The sequence below is a fragment of the Artemia sp. Qi Xiang Cuo genome, chromosome 4 (assembly GCF_049724085.1).
Source record: "Artemia sp. Qi Xiang Cuo chromosome 4, ASM4972408v1, whole genome shotgun sequence".
NCBI lineage: Eukaryota > Metazoa > Arthropoda > Branchiopoda > Anostraca > Artemiidae > Artemia > Artemia sp. Qi Xiang Cuo.
This window is the reverse complement of record NC_142797.1, coordinates 51,452,902-51,480,277: the sequence shown is the minus strand read 5'-3', so window position 1 is coordinate 51,480,277 and position 27,376 is coordinate 51,452,902. Positions and strand designations below refer to the sequence as shown.

The 27,376-nt window shown below is 36.5% G+C and overlaps 1 protein-coding gene across 1 annotated transcript in view; it reads right to left on the bottom strand.

Moving 5' to 3' along the window:
• LOC148953214 (A-type potassium channel modulatory protein KCNIP1-like) overlaps window positions 1-27,376 on the bottom strand; it is a 95,574-nt gene that overhangs the window by 65,658 nt on the left and 2,540 nt on the right. The gene's annotated exons all lie outside the window — the stretch shown is intronic.

Here is a 27,376-nt window from a genome sequence, read left to right as displayed (position 1 = left end):
AGCAAATTTAAAATGGAGGAGCAATTATATTTTGCTGCGAAACTGAATATTGTGCATATAAATGCACACTCAGGCAGCATTAGATGCACATTAGATGCATTAGACTTCAGGCAGCATTAGATGCACTAGTGAAATATATTGATGAAAACAAATTGAATCAGTGATTATTATTGTAGTACTTATGTTCAATAAAACTGTTTCTAAGTCAAAGATAGTTTTCTTTCTAAGTAGACTAGCGTGTATTTTTTTAGAGTAGAAAAAAATCTGGTTAGTCTGAAGGTGTTTGTGATAGCGTTAGGACTCTAAAAATGGATAGATTTGAGAAAGAGCAAATCTTGGGGAATCTTGTGTTTATGGAAAAACATTTGATTCTAGATGATGATTTTCTAGAACTGTCTATTCAAAGGAAGATATTTTCTCAGGGAAAGCTTGTTGATACAATAAAAACTGGTTCTCCGTCATTAGACTATTGCATGAAGCTTTTACGTTGTAGACCAACGGCATTTACACAATTTATTGACATATTAATCACGACACAGCAAAATGATATTGTGGATATGCTTTTAAACACTAGTTTAGAAATTTAGGACTTTTTTCTCATGAGAAAGATGGTGTTACAGGATGATTTACTCCTCTCTCTCTCTCTCTATCCCACTCGATTTGTTAATAGTAGCTCAGTTTCATTTTGGCAGTGAGAGTGTCAACACATGAAAAAATGTTCCATACATGTCCGCTATGCATGTACACACTGGGCAGGTGGTCATCATGTGAGAATTGTACAATGATTGATGAGTATGATGAAAACTGCAGATTATGCAACCCGTGTAAATTGTATAGAGGATATGCTGTACAAATTAAAGGTTGTAATTCCTCTCTTGAAGAGGTGTGTGACTCTCATCCTAGAGGGCACCTATACTCGAATTGTCACTATGATAAATTTAATCAGAGGGATAATACATATCCTGGTATGATTGGAAAGAATCCTAAGCGTGATTTTAGTTTATTGTTAAGAGATTGGTATCTTCGTCGTTTTAGATTGTTCTGGGAGGAGGAGCCGGGTCAGCGATTCAACTGTTGGAACAACAAAAGAATTTGGTTTCTACGTCATCGTTGTGAAGACAATAACTACTATGATTATAAGCCAACTGATTTGTATTTGGCTGTGACGGAATGTGATTCACCACTTGAGGACACTGTTTATGACATTGCTTCAAATAAGCAAATTGAAACATGTGAATTCTTCAAAATGAATGAGAATAGTATAATTGACTATACAAAAAGATATGACAAGAGTGAAGTTCACACTATTGTAGAAAATGCGACCCTGATATTGTAGTACATTAGAATCAATATACCGTGAAGTCAGGTAATCTACCTAAATTAGTTGTTATCGACAAATATCTGTACTTAGTAGAAGATGAAATCTTAACAGTAGAAAAGTCGTTTTTATCATTTTTATACATTTTTTTCATTTATTAATAAAAAAATTCACATACAGTTTTAGAAAATTTTATTATTAGTGCACTAAAGTCAATACTAAAAAAGTTTGTAGGTATATTTTCCACTAGAAAGTCTTCAATCGAGGTAAGTCAACGTAAATGTTGAGAAACTGTTTGTAGGTATAACCACGACAGCTGAACATGAAAAAGAGTAGAGCATGATAGCCACATGTCTTAGTCGTTAAATCCTGTACTCTCCTTTGATTTTGAATAATAGGTTTCCCATTGCTTTCAATAAAGTAACTGATGTATGGAGTTTAGAATTTATACGATAAGCCAAGAGGATAAAAAAAATTCAATATTGTTCGCTGTTTGAAAGATGCAGAGCCAATGACCTGTCTTCAAAGTCGATGGATTGCTATTAACAATGATTAGGGTATTGTTAACACTTGGAATTTTTCAATGAAGTCCGATGGTATGCAATAGGACATGTAAGGATCCATACTAAATACGTTGATTATTTGGTTTGTGTTCATGGTGCTAGATCTAGTAGAACACTGCCGTCGGGTGTGATTTCCCAATAGGTTTCAAATTGACTCAATGATATTAGCGTGATACTCTCTGTCAAAGCATCGGCAAATGTGCACTCTAAACGTACATTCCCTGTTCGTACTATGCTCATATCCTGGGTCCCCAACAAGTCCAAAACAATTACGCCATGGTTTTTTGAAAACATTGAATCGGTTATTCCATTTTCAAATAGTTGGGAGTCATGATCTAGGGACTGCATGGTCAACTCGTACAGAGTTCTATTGGATTTTTTGTCAAATGATAGAGTGTACAGTGGAATACCACTCACTTTGCAAACAAGGCTAGATAGATAGAAAAAATTAAAATCATTGGGGGATGCAGTCCTGGATCCAACGGCACTGCCACTCTTCACAAAGGCCAAAGCTAGTTTTGATGGGATTTCTCCATTGATAAATGATGAATCGGTATAACTACGAGACCCAGTGGCAATGTGACGGTGAGCCGGTTGATTGGTGATTGTATGGAGGACAAGAAGTTTAATGTCGTTGCCATTGGATCTTAGCTTTTCCACTGCCAATGCAACAGAGCTCATAACCTGTTGTTTTTGGACGTGGAGAATTGCCGATGTGATCATGACATTTGCATAAAATGCTGCAGAAAGTGTTTTCCGCAAAATGAAATTCGATGGGGCCAGTTGCAACTTTATGTCAATCTTGACATTGGGGGGTAACCATTGGGATATATTGAATATCTCATGATTTAATTTTCCAACTAAATTATACTCCTGGGTCACTGCAGTAGGCAACTCACCGTCAGTATCAACACTTGATCGATATTCATAGCCCAATGACTGTCCTCTCAACGCCTTATATGCCTTTGGTGTCATCATCATAAATTGTATGTAGCTTGCATGGTTGGATAAGTTATTGCTAGTACTCACCAATGTTCCATTAATAAATACAGTAATTTGTTTGAACAGGTTCTGTAGAATACAGTTTTGCGTAGGAGAGACCATTGGCAGCAGTTGGAGTTGTATTACCTGACTTTTTCTTCACTGCAACATTTAAATCAATTAATGTTGATGACAAATCAGTGAAATAGTCTTCATTGGAAAATATTTGAAAGTGTATATTTTCCGAGAGGGGTTTCTGGGGATGAAATTGTTCATAGTAGCCATACTTGACACTGACATCAACATTTTTAGCATTGAACAGATTCAATGAGGAACTGATTGACGGATGTGATTCCTTTTGAGGGAGATAGGTCATCTTAAGAGAATAAATTCTTCTTTGATCCAACAATATTTTTCTTTTTCTTCTTGCTTGTATTTTTCGTTTTATTGCTCAATGTCGCTTTTGACATCCTATCACTTCACGACTTGGTAGAGACTGATTAGTGAATGACACGACCATGCCATTTTCAGTCCCTTCCCGGTTTGCTGAGATTTTAATTTCTCACCAACGGCTCTTGCTGAAGATCTAATATTTTCCGTAGCACTCTCCTTGAAATTCTTACCCGACCCCAATCCTGTAGTTTTGAGGCAGCAAAATTTGATGCAGTAGGTACAAGATATTTTCTGGCAAGGGGTAGTGCAGAACGAAATAGCCTAGCAAACCAGCTACCAAGACCATAGCCAGACATTGTATTACGCCCCATTTAGTAGTCCAATCCATTGTCTATTTGACGTGGACTCAGAGCACCAACATAGCAATTGATATCGGGACAGACAAATGGAATTCTTCTATTGTTCATTTTAGGAGTAGGTGTTGCCAACAATGGGTCAAAAATGACATGTAATCACTGCTAAGCCTTTTGTTACTGCTTGAGGATCACCCAATTAACTTCTTAGTGTTAACTGACAGAGTTCCAAATACGAAGTTTTTACAGAAACATACTGAAGATGCTTTATATTATAGTGATGAACAAGTTCATGAGTTGTTTTTCGTTCAAGAACACGTAGGAGGGGGATATTTGAATTATCAACTCTCGATGTTTCCACAAAGGATGCATAGAGAAATAAGCAAGAGTCTGAGGCGAAACCAGGTGGATAATCAGCAAAAATAACTTGATCCATCCCGTAAACAGTGCCAGCGTTTTTCCCATTGATCTTGTTCTGTTGAAAGCCAAGAACGTCTCTCAGATTATCATTGAGATGAATTATTTCAGTGTCAACAGGTGAGGTAATGTAAATCCTATCGTTTTCCATTGAATAATTACAATGGAATGTACCATTCCTACGATATCAGATTTTTCTATTGATTGTACGACGCAAATCTGTCATACCATAATATTCAATATAATACAATTTTACATGTGAATATTCGCTAGATTTAAGTGCTTCAACCCATTCATACTCGACAAAGAGTGTCCAGTCAACTGGAATAACTTTTATATCATACACACGATCCTTTTTCAGGATATCATAGGTATCTTTCAGAGTACAATTGACAAGAGCAACTTCATACTTTCCGTCATCGAATTTGATGGTGGGGGAGAGTTTTGTCCAAAAATCACTTATTTTAATCAACTCATTGTAGAGAGGATCGGAAACGTTGGACATAAATGTTACATAGAAATCATTGGGCATTGTCAGTATCTTCGGCACTGATCCAAGAATCAAAATCAGAGTTGTATCCTAGCCACCGAACAAGTAACTGTTTCGTACCACTGTGAGTACGAGTCTTTAATATCTTTTCAATTTCATAGATTTCACTATTATTTTTAACTTTTTGTAGTTCTTAGTCATAAAAGCCGCCGAGAACTTCTTCATCTTTGGTATCGCGCAAACGATAAGTTATGGGTTTAGTGTCTAGGATTTTTGCCACTTTTAAAAAGTTCTGTGGACCATAAGTAATTACCCTTTTCAAAAACATTAGTTGTTCTATTAATTCGAACAGTATCACCAACATTAAATTTTTTCTTCTTGACAATCGTTTCATTGGAATAATGTTTAAGAAAGGTGTCAATTGTATCATGATCAGAATGACGAACTTCTGTTGGGGTTGAGTTGAACAATGATCGATGGGGACGTTGATTATAAATAAACGTTATTTTATCTAAATCATGAATAAAAGCAGGTGCATTTTTCAATTTATAATATCTTTAAATTAGAAGTCGGATACTTCTTATCAATCGTTCTGACGATTCGGCCTTTATAGGACTAAGACTATGATAGAGCAATGTATTATATTTCGCTAGTACTTTTGCAACATGGGGATTAACAAATTCACTACCACGATCCGTTTGAATTTTTTTTTAAACGAATCCTGTTCGAGAATACTTTCAACGGCCTGAGCAACTTCAACACCTCTCTTCGAGCGCAATGGAATGGCATATGCATAGTGACTATAGACACTGATTCCAATTGGAATATATTTTTAGGGTGAATTGTGACGCATATGAATCTCATCTAGAGTTAAGAGATCTGCTTGCATTATATGCAATGGGAAAAAGGCTTTAGTTTATCGATAATGATTACCACGACGCCTATGCTTTCTAGGCAGAGTGTAATTTGATTCATCTTGTAGATAGTCCAGTACACTTTTAGTGCGAACACCAGTGACTTTGGAAAGAGTGGTGGGGGAACTTAAACTTCCCAATTCACCAATATTTTCATAAACATGTTTCTGAACTTCAACCATTTTGAACGTAAACACGTAGTGTAACGTCCGGTACCCTTTTGTATACTAGTGGTTGGCGGTGGTTGTGTAGACGTTGACTTGATACGTCTTCGCTTTTGTCTAGCTATCAGTGGTGTGCTACTCCTCCTCACCATTGTCAAGTTTCCACTAGGTGTGCTAGTATTTTCCAGGATTGATTTAAAATCTTCTTCTTCTTCTTCTTCTTCTCTGTTCATATTTTAATGGTGTTGAGGGTGCATATTCATTTAGTTTTTTTAGAATAATCCTATTGCTAATAAGGCTTTTGGGAAGTTTAATGTATTTAGAAAGTTGTATAGATGAGCGTCTAATGATAATAGTCCTTTACGATTTGTAACCATATCATAGATTATATCAAATAGATTGTAGCTCTTGCCCTTAATTATAATCCCCTTCCCATTGCTATCAACTTGAATTTGATCTTGACCGCTTTCCATGAGATATGTTATGAGTCGTTTACTTTGTTCACGATATTAGCGGGGCATTAAATTTCCAATGCTCGACACAATTGAATCCAATTCCTCCTTATTTAGTTGTGTTACAGCAGCAGCAGCAGAAGAAGAAGAATCTTGAAGAGATGGTTATTTTTTGTGATCAATACCACTGGCCTTCGCACGATAGGGCTTTTGTTTGTCCACTCGGCGAAGTGCATCTTGATGCACTTCGCTCATCGAAAAACTAAAGCCTTTTTTCATTGCATATAATGCAAGCAGATCTCTTAACTCTAGATGAGATTCAAAGACGTCACAATACACCGTACAATTACATTCTACATGCAATCAGTGTTTTAGTCGCTATGCATATGCCATTCCATTGTGCTCGAAGAGAGGTGTTGAAGTTGCTCAGGCCGTTGAAAGTATTCTCGAACAGGATTCGTATAAAAAATTCAAACGGATCGTGGTAGTGAATTTTTTAATCCCCATGTTGCAAAAGTACTAGCAAAATATAATACATTGCTATATCATAGTCATAAACCTAAAAAGGCTGCATTGGCCGAACGATTGATAAGAACTATTCGACTTTTAATTTCAAGATATTGTTGATTTATAATCAACGACCTCATCGATTATTGTCCAATTCAACCCCAACGGAAGTTCATCATTCTGATCATGATACAATTGACACCTTTCTTAAACAATATTCCAATGAAAAAAGTGTCAAGAAGAACAATAAATTCGATGTTGGTGATACTGTTGAAAGTAAAAGAACAACTAATATGTTTAAAAAGGGTAATTACTTGGTGTCCACAGAACTTTTTAAAAGTGGCAAAAATCCTAGACACTAAACCCATAACTTATCGTTTGCGCGATACCAAAGATGAAGAAATTCTCGGCGGCTTTTATGACTATGAACTACAAAAAGCTAAAAATAATAGTGAAATCTATCAAATTGAAAAGATATTAAATACTCGTACTCACAGGGGTAGGAAACAGTTACTTGTTCAGTGGCCAGGATACAACTCTGATTTTGATTCTTGGATCAGTGTTGAAGATATTGACAATGCCCAATGATTTCTATGTATCATTTATGTCCAACGTTTCTGATCCTCTCTACAATGACATGAATAAAACAAGTGCTTTTTGGACGAAACTCTCCCCCGCCATCAAATTCGATGATGGAAAGTATGAAGTGGCTCTTGTCGATTGTATTCTCAAAAATACCTATGAATGACATCCTGAAAAAGAATCGTGTGTATGATATAAAAGTTATATCATTCGAGTGGTCACTCTTTGTCGGCTATGAATGGGTTGAAGCACTTATATCTAGCGAATATTCACACGTGATATTAAAATATATTGAATATTATTGTATGACCGATTTGTGTCGTACAATCGATAGAAAAATCTCATGTCCTAGGAATGGAATGTTCCATTTTAATTATTCATTGGAACAGTAAAGGATTTACATTACCTCCCCTGTTGACACTGAAATAATTCATCTCAATTATAATTTGAGAGACATTCTTGGCTTTAAACAGAATATAATCAATGGGATAAACACTGGCACTGTTTACGGGATGGATCAAGTTATTTTTGCTGATTATCCACCTGGTTTCGCCTCGGACTCTTGCATATTTCTCTATGCATCCTTTGTGGAAACATCGAGAGTTGGTAATTCAAATGTTCCCCTCCTACGTTTTCTTGAACGAAAAACAACTCATGAACTTGTTCATCGCAATAATATAAAGCATCTTCAGTATGTTCCTGTAAACACTTCGTATTTGGAACTCTGTCAGTTAGCACTAAGAAGTGAATTGGGTGATCCTCTAGCAATAACAAAAGGCTTAGCAGTGATTACATGTCATTTTTGACCCATTGTTGGCGACACCGCCTCCTAAAATGAACAATGGACAATGGACATTTGTCTGTCCCGGTATTAATTGCTATGTTGGTGCTCTGAGTCCACGTCAATCAGGCAATGGATTAGACTACTACAAGGGGTGTACTACAATGTCTGGCTATGGTCTTGGTAGCTGGTTTGCTAGGTTATTTCGTTCTGCAATACCCCTTGCCAGAAAATATCTTGTACCTGCTGCATCAAATTTTGCTGCCTCAACACTACAGGGCTGGGGGTCGGGTAAGAATTTCAAGGAGAGTGTTAAGGAAAATACTAGACCTTCAGCAAGAGCCGTTGGTGAGCAATGAAAATCTCAGCAAAATGTGAAGGGGTTGAAAAGGATGCGTGCGCGTCATTCACTCATTAGTCTCTACCCAGGCGGGAAGCGAAGGACAACAACAAGGACTTCGAGGAATAAAACGACGAAGACCAATAAGCAGAAAAAGAAAAAGATCGTTAGATCAAAGAAGGATTTCTTTTCTTAAGATGACTTATATCCCTCACAAGGAATCACATCCATCAATCAGTTCCTCATTGAATCTGTTCAATGCTGAAAATGTTGATGTCAGTGTCAAGTATGGCTACTATGAACAATTTCACCCCCAGCAACCCCTCTCGGAAAATATACACTTTATAAAATATTTTCCAATGAAGACTATTTCATTGATTTGTCATCAACATTTATTGATTTAAATGTTGCAGTGAAGAAAAAGTCAGATAATACAACTCAAAATTCTGCCAAAGGTCTCTCCTACGAAAACTTTATTCTACACAACCTGTTCAAACAAATTAATGTATTTATTAATGGAACATTGGTGAGCACTAGCAATAACTTATCCAACTATGCAAGCTACATACAATTTATGATGATGACACCAAAGGCATATAAGGAGTTGAGAGGACAGTCATTGGGCTATGAATATCGATCAGGTGTTTATACTGACGGTGATTTGACTACTGCAGTGACCCAGGAGTATCATTTAGTTGGAAAATTAAATAATAAGATATTCAATATATCCCAATGGTTACACCTCGATGTCAAGATTGACATAAAGTTGCAACTGGCCCCCTTGAATTTTTTTTCGAGAGAGATACTTGCATCCGAACCCGAGTCCAATGTTATAGTCCCTTTGACTATTCTCCATATTCAAAAATAATAGGTCGTGAGTTCATTTACATTGGCTGGTTAAAAGCTAAGATACACTGACACCAACATTTAACTTATCGTCTCACGTACAATCACTAATCAACGTCACATTGCCACCGGCGCTCGTAGTTATACCGATTCATCATTTATCATTGGAGAAATCCCATCAAAACTCACTTGGACCCTTGTAAAGAGTAGCAGTGCCGTTGGATCCTGGACAGCATCCCCCACGATTTTAATTTTTTCGGTCTATCTAGCCTTGTGTGCAAAGTGAACGATATTCCACTGTACACTCTATCCTTTGACAAAAAATCCTATAGAACTCTGTACGAGTTGACCATGCAATCCCTAGATCATGACTCCCAACTATTTGAAAATGGAATAACCGATTCAATGTTTTCAAAAAATCATGGCGTAATTGTTTTGGACTTGTCGGAAACCCAGGATGTGAGCATAGTACGAACAGGGAATGTACGTTTAGAGTGCACATTTGCCGATGCTTATACTGAGAGTATCACGCTAACATCATTGAGTCAATTTGAAACCTAATGGGAAATCACACCCGACGGCAGTGTTCTACTAGACCTAGCACCATGAATACAAACCAAATAATCAACGTATTTAGTATGGATCCATACATGTCCCAGTACAAGTCCTATTGCATACCATCGGACTTCATTATAAAAATTCCAATTGTTAACAATACCCTAACATTGTTAATAGAAGTCCATCAACTTTTAAGACTGGTCATTGGTTTTACATTCTTCAAACATGGAAGAATGATGAATTTTTTGATCCTCTTGACCTTTCATGTAAATTCTATACTCCATACATCAGCAACTTTGTTGAGAGCAATTGAAAAAATATCATTCAAAATGGAAGGAGAGTACAGGATTTAACGACTAAGACATGTGGCTTTCATGCTCTACTCTTTTTCATGTTCAGATGTCCTGGCTATACCTACAAGCCGTTTCTCAACATTTACGTTGACTTACCTTGATTGAACGACTTTCTAGTGGAAAATATATTTACAAGCGTGTTTAATATTGATTTTAGTGCCTTACGAATAAAATGTTCTAAAAATGTATGTGTAATTGTTTATTAATAAATGAAAATTGTATGAACATGATAAAAACGACTTTTAATACTCTTTAGATTTCATCTTCTACTAGGTATAGGTATTTGTCGAGAATAACTAATGCAGGTAGATTATCTGAATTCACAGTATACTGATCCTGATGTGTTGCAAAATCAGGGTCGCATTTTCTACATTAGAGTGTGAATTCACGCTTGTCATATCTCTTTGTATAGTCAATGATACTATTCTCATTCATTTTGTAGAATTCACATGTTTCAATTTCCTTATTTGAAGCAATGTCATAAACAGTGTCCTCAAGTGGCGAATCACATTCCGTCACAGCCAAATACAAATCAGTGGGCTTATAATTATAGTAGCCATTGTCTTCACAACGATGACGTAGAAACCAAATTATTTTGTTGTTCCAACAGTTGAATCGCTGACCCGGCTCTTCCTCCCAGAAAAATCTAAAACCACAACGATACCAGTCTCTTAGCAATAAACTAAAATCACGCTTAGTATTCTTTCCAATCATACCAGAATATGTATTCTCCCACTGATTACATTTATCATAGTGGCAATTCAAGCTTAGGTGCCCTCTAGGATGAGAGTCACACACCCCTTCAAGACAGGAATTACAACCTTTAATTTGTACAGCATATCCTCTATGAAATTTACACGGGTTGCATAATCTGCACTTTTCATCATACTCATCAATCATTGTACAATTCTCACATGATGAGCAACTGCCGCGTGTATACATGCATAGTGGACATGTATGGAACATTTTTTTCATGTGTTGACACTCTCATCGCCAAATTTAAACTGAGTTACGATCAACAAATTGGGTGGGATAGAGAGAGAGAGAGAGAGGAGTAAATCATCCTTGAACACCATCTTTCTCGTGAAAAAAAGTCCTAAATTTCTAAACTAGTGTTTAAAAGCATATCCACAATATCATTTTGCCGTGTCGTGATTAATATGTCAATAAATTGTGTGAATGCCGTTGTTCCGTGACGCAGAAGCTTCATGCAATAGTCTAATGACGGAGAATCAGTTTTCATTATATCGATAAGCATTCCCTGAGAAAATACCTTCCTTTGAATAGACAGCTCTAGAAAATCATCATCTAACATAATTGCTCCTCCATTTTAAATTTGCTCAATGATATCACATATCTAGCATACATATCATCCCATTCAAGGCTTAGTCTACAGCCTCGTGTTATTTCAACAGCCACGTTTGGTACTCGTATACCGTCGTATATAGAACAATACCGTGTTTTTCGTAATGGTTTGAATAATCTTCTCCGTGAGGCTTAAAAGAATACGTATTGTGGCTTGAAATTTAAAGAAACTGAAGGAAACCCATTGAAGACCTGGCAAATAATCCGTGACGTTATAGGTCAGAGTCCTAATATACTACCATCTGAAGTGATAGTAAATGAGGCCATAGCTGCAGACGGTTTTACGATTTGTAATGAGTTTCAGAATCATTTTATTTCAATAGGTTAAAAAATAGCCAATACCATTAGTAGAAATGACCCTATAACTCCGAACAGCACACCATATATGGGCATAGAGTCCCTAGGGAGAACACGTTGTTAATGGGGTCAATGACCTCTTTTTCCAAGGTCGATTTTGTTGTTGTTGTAAGTGCACGCTCTCAGCGAATGCTATGCCGTCCAGGAATTTGGAACACCTGTGCTTTCGACCTCAATTCACCTATCGTGAATCAATAATTCCCCTTAGAAACAACAAATTAATTCCCCTTTCTTGACAGATCAATCAACCAATGACATCATCTGTCAGACTTTAAAAATTTTCGCCTAGAAACGATTCTCCAGGAATAGATCCAAGTCATTAATGTCTTTGCCTCGGAAACAGCTCTTTTGGTCGAACTCCAAAGGATATTAATAAACATTGCCATGGAAACAATTCTCCAAGAAACATCTTAGCGATGAATTGTTTTAGCGCGGGAATCAGGTTTCCAAATAATTTGAAATGCGTTAGCGTAGAGATGCCAAAAACAAAAGAAACACGCTGAAATTACGTTTAGGGATTATTTGGGCGAAACTGTTTTAGACAGGTTATGGAATTATTTCGACGAAACAGTTAGAGACATTTTAAAAGAAGATTTTAGGAAAGGTTTTAGAAGAGGATTTGAGGGTGAAACTCTGTGGTCGTTATAATACACAAGTTTCATTTGAACAGTGTCGTGAGGTCCTCTACCCCAACCCCAAAGGGTTCCGATCCCCACCACCCCAACCCCCAAGGAAGCGCTCGGTCCGCAAAGGTCCCCCAAGCTCCCAAAGAGCCCCAGCCCCCCAAACGCCCGCCTCCGACCCTCAAAGGCCCACCCCAGGGCCGCAAAGGGCCCCCCCCCCCCCAAAGGTCCCCCGGACCCCAAACGCGCTCCACAGACCCGCAAAGGCCCTCCCCTGGTCCACAACGGGCCCCCGGACCCCCAACGGGCCCCCCGGACCCCAAAGGTCCACCCCCCGTCCGCACAGGTCCCCCCGGACCGAGAACTGCCATGGGCCCGGAAAGCACCGCCTGGGGCTGCGCCAAAGGGGGATGCGCCGCGGGTCGGGGGGAGTACCGCAGGGGAGGCCCCGCAGGGAGGCGCCGCAGGGATGCGCCGCAGGGATGCGCCGCAGGGATGCGCCGCAGGGATGCGCCGCAAAAAGTAAACTAAAAAGTAAAAATTTCGAAATGTTATCCCCCAAACGCCCTCCTCAGACCCCCAAAGGCCCTCCCCTGGTCCTCAAAGATCCCCCGGGCTCCCAAAGGGCCAACCGGCCCCCAAGGGTCCCCCGAGCCCCCAAAGGTCCTCCCTCGGTCCCCAAAGGTCCACTGGGCTCCCAAAAGACCACCCAATCCTCAAGGGCCCCGGATCCCCAAACGCCCTCTCTGGGCCCCAAAGGCCCTCCCCCGGTCCCCATACATGCACACAAAAACTTACACACACACAAAAACTTACACACACACAAAAAAACTTACACACACACACGAAAACTTACACACACACACGAAAACTTACACACACACGCCAAAACTCACACACAGACACACACAAACATACACACACACACACACACACACAAACAATAACACATGAAAACTAAAACATAAAACAACACAAAAACTTACAATCAAACAAAAACTAACACACACACACACACACAAAACTAACACACACACACACACGACAACTCACACACACACGCCAAAACTTACACACACACAAAAACTTACACACACACACACACACACAAACTAACACATGAACACAAAAAAACTCACTCACACACGCACAAAAACTTACACACACACACACACACACACAAAAAAAAAAAACACACAAACACACGAAAACTAAAACACACACGCAAAAAATAAAAAACACACAAAATAACACACACACACACACACACACACACACAAACTTATACACACACACACAAAAAACTGACATCCACACACAAAATCTTAGACACACAAAAACTTACACACACACACACAAAAAAACTTAGACCCACACGCAAAAACTTACAATCACACAAAAACTTACATGCACACAAAAACTTACACACACACAAAAACTTACACACACGCACAAAAACTTACACACACACACAAAAACTTACACACACACACACATGAAAACTTACACACACACGCCAAAACTTACACACACACACCAAAACTGACACACACACACACACAAAAACTTACACACACACACACACACACAAAAACTTTCACAAGCACACGAAAACTTACATGCACACAAAAACTTACATGCACACAAAAACTTACACACACACACACAAAACTTACACACACACACACACACGAAAACTCACACACACACGCAAAAACTAACACAAACAGAAAAACATACACACACACACACACACACACACAAAACTTACACATGAACACAAAAAACTCACACACACACACACAAAAACATACACAAACACACACACACACTAAAACTCACACACACACTAAAAAACTAACACAAACAAAAACTGACACACACACACACACACACACAAAAACTTACACAAGCACACCAAAACTAACATGCACACAAAAACTTACATGCACACAAAAACTTACACACACACACACACAAAACTTACACACACAAACATAAGAAAACTCACACACACATGCCAAAACTTACACACACACAAAAACTAAAACACACACACACACACACAAAAACTAACACAAGAACACCAAAAAAACTCACACACACACGAACAAAAACTTACACACACACACACACACACACACACACACACACAAAACTTACACACACAAATACGAAAACTTACACACACACTCCAAAACTTACACACACAAAAACTTACATATGCAAACGAAAACTTACACACACACATTAAAACTTACACACAGATGCAAAAACATACACACACAAACACAAAATTACACACACACACACACACAAAAACTTACACATGCACACGAAAACTTACAAGCACACAAAAACTTACATGCACACAAAAACTTACACACACACACACACACAAACTACACACACACACAAACACCCGAAAACTCACACACACACTTCAAAAATTACACACACACAAAAACTTACACACACACACACAAAAAAAAAACTTACACATGAACACAAAAAACTCACACACACACACACAAAAACTTACACACACACACACACACACACACACACAAAACTTACACAAACAAAAACGAAAACTTACACACACACGCCAAAACTTACACACACAAAACTTACACACACACACTCACACAAAAACTTACACACACACACACACAAAAAACTTTCTCACACAAAAACTTACACACACAAACACAAACACAAACACAAACTTACACACAAACACAAAAAAAAAAAATCAACACGCAAAATATTAGACACACAAAAACAAACACACAGACACAAAAACTAACACCCACACGCAAAAACTAACATGCACACAAAAACTTACATGCACACAAAAACTAACACACACACAAAAACTTACACACACTCACAAAAACTTACACACACACACAAAAACTTACACACACACACACACGAAAACTAACACACACACTCAAAAACTTTCACACACACAAAAAAACTTACACACACACACACACAAAAAAACTAACACATGCACACTAAAACTTACATGCACATAAAAACTTATACACACACACACGAAAACTTACACACACACGTCAAAAATTACAAACACAAAATCTGAGACACACAAAAACTTACACACACACACATACAAAAAAACTTACACACACAATCAAAAACTTACACACACACACACAAAAACTTACACACACAAAAAAACAAACACACACACACAAGCAAACTTACAAACACACACACACAAAAACAAAAACACACACAAAAAAAAACACACACACAAAAAAAAAAAAAAACACCAAAAATCAAAAAAAAAAAAAAAAAAACAAACTAAAACAAACAAAAAAAAAAACACAAAAAAACAAAAACACACAAAAACACACACACATACACACAAACAAATATACACACAAAAACAAAAAAACACACAAACATACACACACACACACACACACACACACACACACACACACACACACACACACACACACACACACACACACACACACACACACACACACACACACACACACACACACACACACACACACACACACACACACACACACACACACACACACACACACACACACACACACACACACACACACACACACACACACACACACACACACACACACACACACACACACACACACACACACACACACACACACACACACACACACACACACACACACACACACACACACACACACACACACACACACACACACACACACACACACACACACACACACACACACACACACACACACACACACACACACACACACACACACACACACACACACACACACACACACACACACACACACACACACACACACACACACACACACACACACACACACACACACACACACACACACACACACACACACACACACACACACACACACACACACACACACACACACACACACACACACACACACACACACACACACACACACACACACACACACACACACACACACACACACACACACACACACACACACACACACACACACACACACACACACACACACACACACACACACACACACACACACACACACACACACACACACACACACACACACACACACACACACACACACACACACACACACACACACACACAAAAAAACACACACAAACACACACAAACACAAAAACGAAAAAACGCACAAAAAAACAAAAAAACACACACAAAAAAACAAAAAAACAAACACAAACACACAAAAACAAACAAACACAATAAGACAAAAAATTACGATGTCACAATGACATAAAGAAATTTAAAGTTCAATTCTAAATTTTTCGGTGGAAGATAGAAAAAGCAATACCATACTTTTGAATATTTTCCCGGAAAATAAAAATTTCTAGTTCAATTTAAAATTTTCTCAACGAAGTCATGGAAAGTTTAAGTTCTCTTCTGAATTTTCTCAATGAAAAAGAAATAAGTTATTCATAACTTCTATTCACACAAAATAATATAAAAATTTCCACGACAGTTCAGATACTACTCAAAGAGATGAAAAAATTTTAATTTCTGTTAAAAATACGGTCACTGGAGAGGATATGCTCAACTTTGATTTAAAATAATCACAATGAAAAATAAATATGTTATTGATCGCTTATATTTTCACAAAATAACATAAAAATTTTCAACTTCAGTTAATGTTTTTCTCAAACAGATTCAAAAATTTAAAATACTGTTCCAAATTTTTCATAGAAGTTAAAAAAGTTCAAGTTCTCTTCTTAATTTTATCAAAGAACGCGATTCAATTCTAATTTCACCAGAGAAAATAAAAAGCTTCCGCGTCAGTTTTAAGTTCACCAAGATATAAAAAATTTTAAGTTCACTTCTAAATTTTTCCGTAGAAGATAGGAAAAGTTATCCTATGATTGTGATTATTTTCCATGAAGATAAAAGTTTCACTATAATTCTAAATTTTCTTAAATTCAATTCCGACCTTCTCAAAGAGATGAAAAAATTTAAAGTTCTGTTCTAAATATTTTCCGGGAGAAGAAAAGTTTCCGGAAAATAAAAATTTCTAGTTCAATTTAAAATTTTCTCAACGAAGTCAAGGAAAGTTCAAGTTCTCTTCTGAATTTTCTCAATGAAAAAGAAATAAGTTATTGATCATTTCTATTCGCACAAAATAATATAAAAATTTCCACTTCAGTTCAGATTTTTCTCAAAGAGATGAAAAAATTTAAAGTTTTGTTCCAAATATTTTCCCGGGAGAAGAAAAGTTCAACTTCGATTCTAAATTTTCCCAATGAAAATGAAATAAGTTATTGATCAATTCTATTTTCCCAAAATAATATAAAAATTTTCCACTTCAGTTCAGGTTTTTTCAAACAGATGAAAAAATTTAAAATACTGTTCCAAATTTTTCATAGAAGTTAAAAAAGTTCAAGTTCTCTTCTGAATTTTACCAAAGAAAACAATTAAATTATAATTTCACCAGAGAAAATAAAAAGCTTCCGCGTCAGTTTTAAGTTCACCAAGACATAAAAATTTTTAAGTTCACTTCTAAATTTTTCCATAGAAGATAGGAAAAGTTATCCTATGATTGTGATTATTTTCCATGAAGATAAAAAGTTTCACTTTAATTCTAAATTTTCTTAAATTCAATTCCGACCTTTCTCAAAGAGATGAAAAATTTAAAGTTCTGTTCTAAATATTTTCCCGAGAGAAGAAAAGTTCAACTTCAATTCTGAATTTTCTCAATGAAAATGAAATAAGTTTTTGATCATTTCTATTTTCCCAAAATAAATATAAAAATTTTCCACTTCAGTTCAGATTTTTCTCAAAGAGATGAAGAAATACAAAATATTGTTCCAAATTTTTCATAGAAGTTAAAAAGTTCAAGTTCTCTTCAGAATTTTACCAAAGAACACAATTCAATTCTAATTTCACCAGAGAAAACAAAATCTTCCACTTCAGTTCTTTATTTCACAAAGACATAAAGAAATCTAAAGTTCAATTCTAAATTTTTCGGTGAGAGATAGAAAAATTAATACCATACTTGTGAATATTTTCAAAGAAGATAAATACCATACATGTGAATATTTTCCTGGAAGATAAAAAGTTCTAGTTCAATTTAAAATTTTCATAATGAAGTGAAGAAAAGTTCAAGTTCTCTTCTGAATTTTCTTGAAGAAGTGAAAAAAGTTAGCTCAATTCTGAATTTTACCAATGAAAATGAAAAGCTCCCACTTTCAGTTCTTAATTTCTCAAAGACATAAAACAATCAAAGTTCTCTTCTAATTTTTCCAAGAAAATAAAAGGTTCCATTTCACTTGAGGTTTTTTTCTCAAAGAGATGAAAAATTTAAAGTTCTATTCTAATTTTAAATTAAATTTTAGCTCCTTTGTCTTATGGATTTACTCCTCAAATTTCTAAATTAGAAAATGAGGGACTCGTTCTATTATTAAAGACAATCGTTCAAACTCGTTCATCTAACCTCCAAAACAATAGGTTAGGTTAGGTATAAATAAATATTAATAAATAAATAGAAACATTTCTACATGTTTAAGTTAGGTTAGGTTAACTTGTCCTGAGCGATCATGATAAGTTAACCTAACCTTTCCCGGCGAGTATGGTTAGGTTAGGTTAGGCTAGATTAAGTTAGGTTAGATTAGGTTAGGTTAGGTTAGCCCACGTACGCGTCACATAGGTTAGCTTAGGTTAGGTGAGAGACAGGCAAAACGTTAGGTATATGATTAGGTTAGGTTAGATTAAGTTAGGTTAAGTTAGGCTAGGTTAGCCTACGTACGCGCGCGTACGTAGGCTAACCTAGCCTAACCTAACTTAACCTAACCTAACTTAATCTAACCTAACCTAACCTAATCATATACCTAACTTTTTGCCTGTCTATCGCCTAATCGAATCTAACCTAAGTGATGCGTATGTGGGCTAACCTAACCTAACCTAACCTAATCTAACCTAACTTAATCTAGCCTAACCTAACCTAACCATACTCGCCGGGAAAGGTTAGGTTAACTTATCATGAGCGCTCATGACAAGTTAACCTAACCTAACTCAAACATGTAGAAATGTTTCTATTTATTTATTAATATTTATTTATACCTAACCTAACCTGTTGTTTTGGATGTTAGATGAACGAGTTTGAACGATTGTCTTTAATAATAGAACGAGTCCCTCATTTTCTAATTTAGAAATTTGAGGGGTAAATCCATAAGACAAAGGAGCTAAAATTTAATTTAAAATTAGAATAGAACTTTAAATTTTTCATCTCTTTGAGAAAAAACCTGAAGTGAAATGGAACCTTTTTATTTTCTTGGAAAAATTAGAAGAGAACTTTGATTGTTTTATGTCTTTGAGAAATTAAGAACTGAAGTGGGAGCTTTTCATTTTCATTGGTAAAATTCAGAATTTAGCTAACTTTTTTCACTTCTTTAAGAAAATTCAGAAGAGAACTTGAACTTTTCTTCACTTCATTGTGAAAATTTTAAATTGAACTAGAACTTTTTATCTTCCGGGAAAATATTCACATGTATGGTATTTATCTTCTTTGAAAATATTCACAAGTATGGTATTAATTTTTCTATCTCTCACCGAAAAATTTAGAATTGAACTTTAGATTTCTTTATGTCTTTGTGAAATATAGAACTGAAGTGGAAGATTTTGTTTTTTCTGGTGAAATTAGAATTGAATTGTGTTCTTTGGTAAAATTCTGAACAGAACTTGAACTTTTTTACCTTCTATGAAAAATTTGGAACAGGATTTTGTATTTCTTCATCTCTGAGAAAAATCTGAACTGAAGTGGAAGATTTTTATATTTATTTTGGGAAAATATAAATGATCAAAAACTTATTTCATTTTCATTGAAAAAATTCAGAATTGAGGTTGAACTTTTCTTCTCTCGGGAAAATATTTAGAACAGAACTTTAAATTTTTTCATCTCTTTGAGAAAGGTTGGAATTGAATTTAAGAAAATTTAGAATTAAAGTGAAACTTCTTATCTTCATGGAAAATAATCACAATCATAGGATAACTTTTCCTATCTTCTATGGAAAAATTTAGAAGTGAACTTAAAATTTTTTACGTCTTGGTGAACTTAAAACTGACGCGGAAGCTTTTTATTTTCTTTGGTGAAATTAGAATTTAATTGTATTCTCTGGTAAAATTCAGAAGAGAACTTGGACTTTTTTAACTTCTATGAAAAATTTGGAACAGTATTTTAAATTTTTTCATCTGTTTGAAAAAAACCTGAACTGAAGTGGAAAATTTTTATATTATTTTGGGAAAATAGAAATGATCAAAAACTTATTTCATTTTCATTGAGAAAATTCAGAATTGAAGTTGAACTTTTCTTCTCTCGGGAAAATATTTGGAACAAAACTTTAAATTTTTTCATCTCTTTGAGAAAAATCTGAACTGAAGTGGAAATTTTTATATTATTTTGTGCGAATAGAAATGATCAATAACTTATTTCTTTTTCATTGATAAAATTCAGAAGAGAACTTGAACTTTCCTTGACTTCGTTGAGAAAATTTTAAATTGAACTAGAAATTTTTATTTTCCGGGAAACTTTTCTTCTCCCGGGAAAATATTTTGAACAGAACTTTAAATTTTTTCATCTCTTTGAGAAAGGTCGGAATTGAATTTAAGAAAATTTAGAATTATAGTGAAACTTTTTATCTTCATGGAAAATAATCACAATCATAGGATAACTTTTCCTATCTTCTACGGAAAAATTTAGAAGTGAACTTAAAATTTTTTATGTCTTGGTGAACTTAAAACTGACGCGGAAGCCCCGCGTCATTTCTTTATGTCTTTGTGAAATAAAGAACTGAAGTGGAAGATTTTGTTTTCTCTGGTGAAATTAGAATTGAATTGTGTTCTTTTGTAAAATTCTGAAGAGAACTTGAACTTTTTTAACTTCTATGAAAAATTTGGAACAGCATTTTGTATTTCTTCATCTCTTTGAGAAAAATCTGAACGGAAGTGGAAAATTTTTATATTTATTTTGGGAAAATAGAAATGATCAAAAACTTATTTCATTTTCATTGAGAAAATTCAGAATTGAAGTTGAACTTTTCTTCTCTCGGGAAAATATTTAGAACAGAACTTTAAATTTTTTCATCTCTTTGAGAAAGGTCGGAATTGAATTTAAGAAAATTTAGAATTAAAGTGAAACTTTTTATCTTCATGGAAAATAATCACAATCATAGGATAACTTTTCCTATCTTCTATGGAAAAATTTAGAAGTGAACTTAAAAATTTTTATGTCTTGTCGAGCTTAAAACTGACGCGGAAGCTTTTTATTTTCTCTGGTGAAATTAGAATTGAATTTTATTCTTTGGTAAAATTCAGAAGAGAACTTGGACTTTTTTAACTTCTATAAAAAATTTGGAACAGCATTTTAAATTTTTTCATCTGTTTGAAAAAAACCTGAACTGAAGTGGAAAATTTTTATATTATTTTGGGAAAATAGAATTGATAAATAACTTATTTCATTTTCATTGGGAAAATTTATAATCGAAGTTGAACTTTTCTTCTCCCGGGAAAATATTTGGAACAGAACTTTAAATTTTTTCATCTCTTTGAGAAAAATCTGAACTGAAGTGGAAATTTTTATATTATTTTGTGCGAATAGAAATGATCAATAACTTATTTTTTTTTCATTGAGAAAATTCAGAAGAGAACTTGAACTTTCCTTGACTTCGTTGAGAAAATTTTAAATTGAACTAGAAATTTTTATTTTCCGGGAAAATATTCACAAGTATGGTATTGCTTTTTCTATCTTCCACCGAAAAATTTAGAATTGAACTTTAAATTTCTTTATGTCATTGTGACATCGTACTTTTTTGTCTAATTGTGTGTGTATGTTTTTGTGTGCATGTGTATGTTTCTGTGTGTGTGTGTGTGTGTGTGTGTGTGTGTGTGTGTGTGTGTGTGTGTGTGTGTGTGAGTGTTTGTGTGTGTGTGTGTGTGTGTGTGTGTGTGTGTGTAATTTTTTTTGTGTGTGTTTGTTTTGGAGTGTTTGTGTAAGTTTTTGTGTGTGTGTGTAAGTTTTCTTGTGTGTTTGTGTAAGTTTTTGTGTGTGAGTGTAAGTTTTTGAGAGTGTGTGTAAGTTTTTGTGTGAATGTAAGTTTTTATGTGAATGTAAGTTTTCGTGTGCATGTGGAAGTTTTTGTGTTTGTGTGTTTGTTTTTTTTTGTGTGTGTGTTAGTTTTTGTGTGTGTGTGTGTATGTTTTTGTGTGTGTACGTTAGTTTTCGTGTGTGTGTGTGTGTAAGTTTTTGTGTGTGTGCGTATGTTTTTGTGCGTGTGTGTAAGTTTTTGTGTGTGCGTTTGTTTTCGTGTGTGTGTGTGTGTATTTTGTGTGTGTGTGTAAGTTTTTGTGGGTGGGTGTGTGTTTGTGTGTGTGTGTGTGTGTTTTGTGTGTGTAAGTTTTGTGTGTGTGTGTGTAAGTCTTTGCGTGTGGGTGTAAGTTTTTGTGTGTGTGTGTGCGTAAGTTTTGTGTGTGTCTGCTTTGTGTGTGTGTTCTGACGTGTGTGTGTAGTCTTCGTGTGTGTGTGTATAAGTTTTTATGTGCATGTAAGTTTTCGTGTGCATGTGTGTTTGTGTGTGTGTGTGTGTGTGTTTGTTTTTGTGTGTGTGTAAGTTTTGGCGTGTGTGTGTGTTCGTGTGTGTGTGTGTTTGTTTGTGTGTGTGTTTGTTTTGTGCGTGTGTGTGTTTTTGTGTGTGTGTAAGTTTTTGTGTGCATATAAGTTTCTGTGTGCATGTAAGTTCTGCGTGTGGGTGTAAGTCTTTGTGTGTGTGTGTAAGTTTTGTGTTTCTAAGCTTTTGCGTGTGGATATAAGTTTTTTGTGTGTTTGTGTAAGTTTGTGTGTGTGTGTGTGTGTGTGTGAGTAAGTTTTTGTGTGTTTAATTTTTTTATTGTGTGTGTGTTTGTGTGTGTGTGTGTGTGTGTGTGTGTATGTTTTTTTGTTTGTTATTTTTTTCTTATGTTGTTAAGTTTTCTTGTGTTTTGTTTGTAGTTTTGTTTGTGTGTGTGTGTGTATTTTATTTTTCTTGTTGTTTTGAGTTTTTTTTGTTTTCTTGTGTATTATTTTTTGTGTGTTTGTGTGTGTGTGTTTGTTTTTGTGTGTGTGTAAGTTTTGGCGTGTGTGTGTTTGTTTTCGTGTGTGTTTGTTTGTGTTTAAGTTTTGTGTGTGTTTGTTTTTTTAATTGTGGTTTTTACTTTATGTGTGTATGTGCTTGTTTTTTTTCGTTTTCTTGTGTAATTGTTTTTTTGTTTGTGTGTGTGTAAGTTTTTGTGTGTTTGTGTGTTAGTTTTGGCGTTTGTGTGTAAGTTTTCATGTGTGTGTGTGTAAGTTTTCGTGTGCATGTGTTAGTTTTTGTGTGTGTAAGTTTTGGCGTGTGTGTGTAAGTTTTCTTATGTGTGTGTGTAAGTTTTGTGTGTGTGTGTGTAAGTTTTTGTGGGTGTGTATGTGAGTTTTTTTTGCGTTAATGTGTTAGATTTTGTGTGTGTGTGTGTAGGTGTTTGTGTGTGTGTTTGTTTTGTCGTGCGTGTGTGAGTTTTAGTATTTTTGTTTGTGTAAGTTTTGTGTGTGTGTGTGTGTGTGTGTAAGTTTTTGTGAGCATGTAAGTTTTTGTGTGAATTTTCGTGTTAGTTTTCATGTGTAAGTTTTTGTGTGTGTGTGTGTGTGTGTGTGTAAGTTTTTGTGTGTGTAAGTTTTGGCGTGTGTGTGTTAGTTTTCGTGTGTGTGTGTGTGTGTAAGTTTTGTGTGTGTGTGTGTGTGTGTGTAGTTTTTGTGCGTGTGTGTGTGAGTTTTTGTGTTCATGTGTAAGTTTTTGTGTGTGTGTGTGTGTAAGTTTTTGTGTGTGTGTTTGTTTTGGGGTGTGTGTGTTAGTTTTCGTGTGTGTGGGTGTGTTAGTTTTGTGTGTGTGTGTGTGTGTAAGTTTTTGTGTGCATGTAAGTTTTTGTGTGCATGTAAGTTTTCGTGTGCATGTGTAAGTTTTGTGTGTGTGTGTGTGTGTAAGTTTGTGTGTGTGTGTGTGTAGTTTTGGCGTGTGTGTGTAAGTTTTGTGTGTATGTGTGTAGTTTTCATGTGTGTGTGTGTGTAAGTTTTTGTGTGTGTGTGTAAGTTTTTGTGCGTGTGTGTAAGTTTTTGTGTGTGTGTAAGTTTTTGTGTGCATGTAAGTTTTTGTGTGCATGTAAGTTTTTGCGTGTGGGTCTAAGTTTTTGTGTGTGTGTGTGTAAGTTTTTGTGTGTCTAATCATTTATGTTGGTATTTTAGTTTTTTGTGTGTGTGTGTGTAAGTTTGTGTGTGTGTGTGTGTGTGTAAGTTTTTGTGTGTGTGTATTTTATTTTTTTTTTTTTGTTTATTAGTTTGTGTGTGTGTGTGTGTGTGTGTGTAAGTTTTTGTGCGTGTGTGTGTGAGTTTTTTTGTGTGTTCATGTGTAAGTTTTTGTGTGTGTGTGTGTGTGTAAGTTTTTGTGTGTGTGTAAGTTTTGGAGTGTGTGTGTGAGTTTTCGTGTGTGTGTGTAAGTTTTGTGTGTGTGTGTAAGTTTTTGTGTGTATGTAAGTTTTTGTGTGCATGTAAGTTTTCGTGTGCATGTGTAAGTTTTTGTGTGTGTGTGTGTGTAAGTTTTTGTGTGTGTGTGTGTGTAAGTTTTGGCGTGTGTGTGTAAGTTTTCGTGTGTGTGTGTAAGTTTTCGTGTGTGTGTGTAAGTTTTTGTGTGTGTGTGTAAGTTTTTGTGTGTGTGTAAGTTTTTGTGTGCATGTATGGGGACCGGGGGAGGGCCTTTGGGGCCCAGGGAGGGCGTTTGGGGATCCGGGGCCCCTGAGGATTGGGTGGTCTTTGGGAGCCCAGTGGATCTTTGGGGACCAGGGGAGACCCTTTGGTGGCCCGGGGGACCCTTGGAGGCCTGTTGGCTCTTTGGGAGCCCGGGGGTCGTTTGAGGACTAGGATAAGGCCTGTGGGGGGCTGAGGAGAGATTGTGGGGGATAACATTTCGAAATTTTTACTTTTTAGTTTACTTTTTGCGGCGCATCCCTGCGGCGCATCCCTGCGGCACATCCCTGCGGCACCTCCCTGCGGCGCATCCCCTGCGGCGCTTCCGCCGACCCGCGGCGCATCCCCTGCGGCGCATCCCCGTGCGGTGCTTTCCTGGCCCGCGGCGCTTCTCGGTCCCGGGGGACCTTTGAGGACTGGGGGAGGGCATTTGGGGTCCGGGGGGCCCTTTGGGGTCCGGGGGCCCTTTGAGGACCAGGGGAGGGCCTTTGAGGGTCTGAAGAGAGCGTTTGGGGTCCGGGGACCTTTGGGGGTCTGGGGGCCCTTGAGGACCAGGGGAGGGCCTTTGAGGGTCTGAGGAGGGCGTTGGGGGGGCTGGGGCTCTTTGGGAGGTTGGGGGACCTTTGTGGACCGCGCGGTTCCTTGGGGGTGGGGGGGGTGGGGATCGGAACCCTTTGGGGTTGGGGTAGAGGACCTCACGACACTGTTCAAATGAAACTTGTGTATTATAACGACCGCAGAGTTTCACCCTCAAATCCTCTTCTAAAACCTTTCCTAAAATCTTCTTTTAAAATGTCTCTAACTGTTTCGTCGAAATAATTCCATAACCTGTCTAAAAAAGTTTTGCCCGAATAATCCCTAAACGTAATTTCAGCGTGTTCCTTTGGTTTTTGGCATCTCTCCGCTCATTTATTGCAAATTATTTGGAAACCTGCTCCCCGCGCTAAAACAATTCATCGCTAAGATGTTTCTCGAAGAATTGTTTCCATGGCAATGTTTATTAATATCCTTTGGAGTTCGACCAAAAGAGTTGTTTCCGAGGCAAAGACATTAATGACTTGGATATATTCCTGGAGAATCGTTTCTAGGCAAAAATTTTTAAAGTCTGACAGATGATGTCATTGGTTGATTGATCTGTCAAGAAAAGGGAATTAATTTTTTGTTTTTAAGGGGAATTATTGATTCACGATAAGTGAATTGAGGTCGACAGCACAGGTGTTCCAAATTCCTGGACGGCATAGCATTCGCTGAGAGCGTGCACTTACAACAACAACAACATCGACCTTGGAAAAAGAGGTCATTGACCCCATTAACAACGTGTTCTCCCTAGGGACTCTATGCCCATATATGGTGTGCTGTTCGGAGTTATAGGGTCATTTCTACTACCATTTTCCCATTACCGGAAAATCCACCTTTTGGATCTACTTTACCGCCCCCTATCGATGTATCGTTGCATTTAAAGAGGATTACCGTGGACGAGCTAAGAGATACCATATATGCCATGAATAATAGTTCGTCTGGTAGTAACTTGATTAGTTTTAAAATTCTGTAACGTATTTTTCTATCTATATCTAGCATTCTAACATCATTAATTAATGATTGTTTATGACATGGTAAGTTTACAGATTGTATAAAATGTGCAAGAGTGACACCGGTTTATAGAGGTGGTGACAGAAATGATCTTGGTAATTATCGCCTAATATCAGTTTTGCCAGTTATTTCTCGTTTTATTGAAAAATGTTTTAGTTCTCGGTTAACCACATTTCTTGAGAAGTTTAATCTTTTGAATATTAATCAGTTTAGATTCCGGAAGAATAGAAAGATGGAGGATGCATTGATATTTTTGACAAGTATTATTAATATGGCTTTAGACAGAGGATTTAAGGTTAGTGCAGTATTTCTAGACCTAATAAAGGCTTTTAATACAGTTGACCATGGTCTACTCTTGGAAATTATCGCCCAATATCAGTTTTGCCAGCTATTTCTCGTCTTATTGAAAAATGTTTTAGTTCTCGGTTAACCACATTTCCTAAGAAGTTTAATCTTCTGAATAATAATCAGTTTGGATACTGGAAAAATAGGAAGACGGAGGACGCATTGATATTTTTGACAAGTATTATTAATATGGCTTTAGACAGAGGGTTTAATGTTGGTCAAGTATTTCTAGACCTAATAAAGGCTTTTAATACAGTTGACCATGGTCTACTCTTGGAAATTATCGCCCA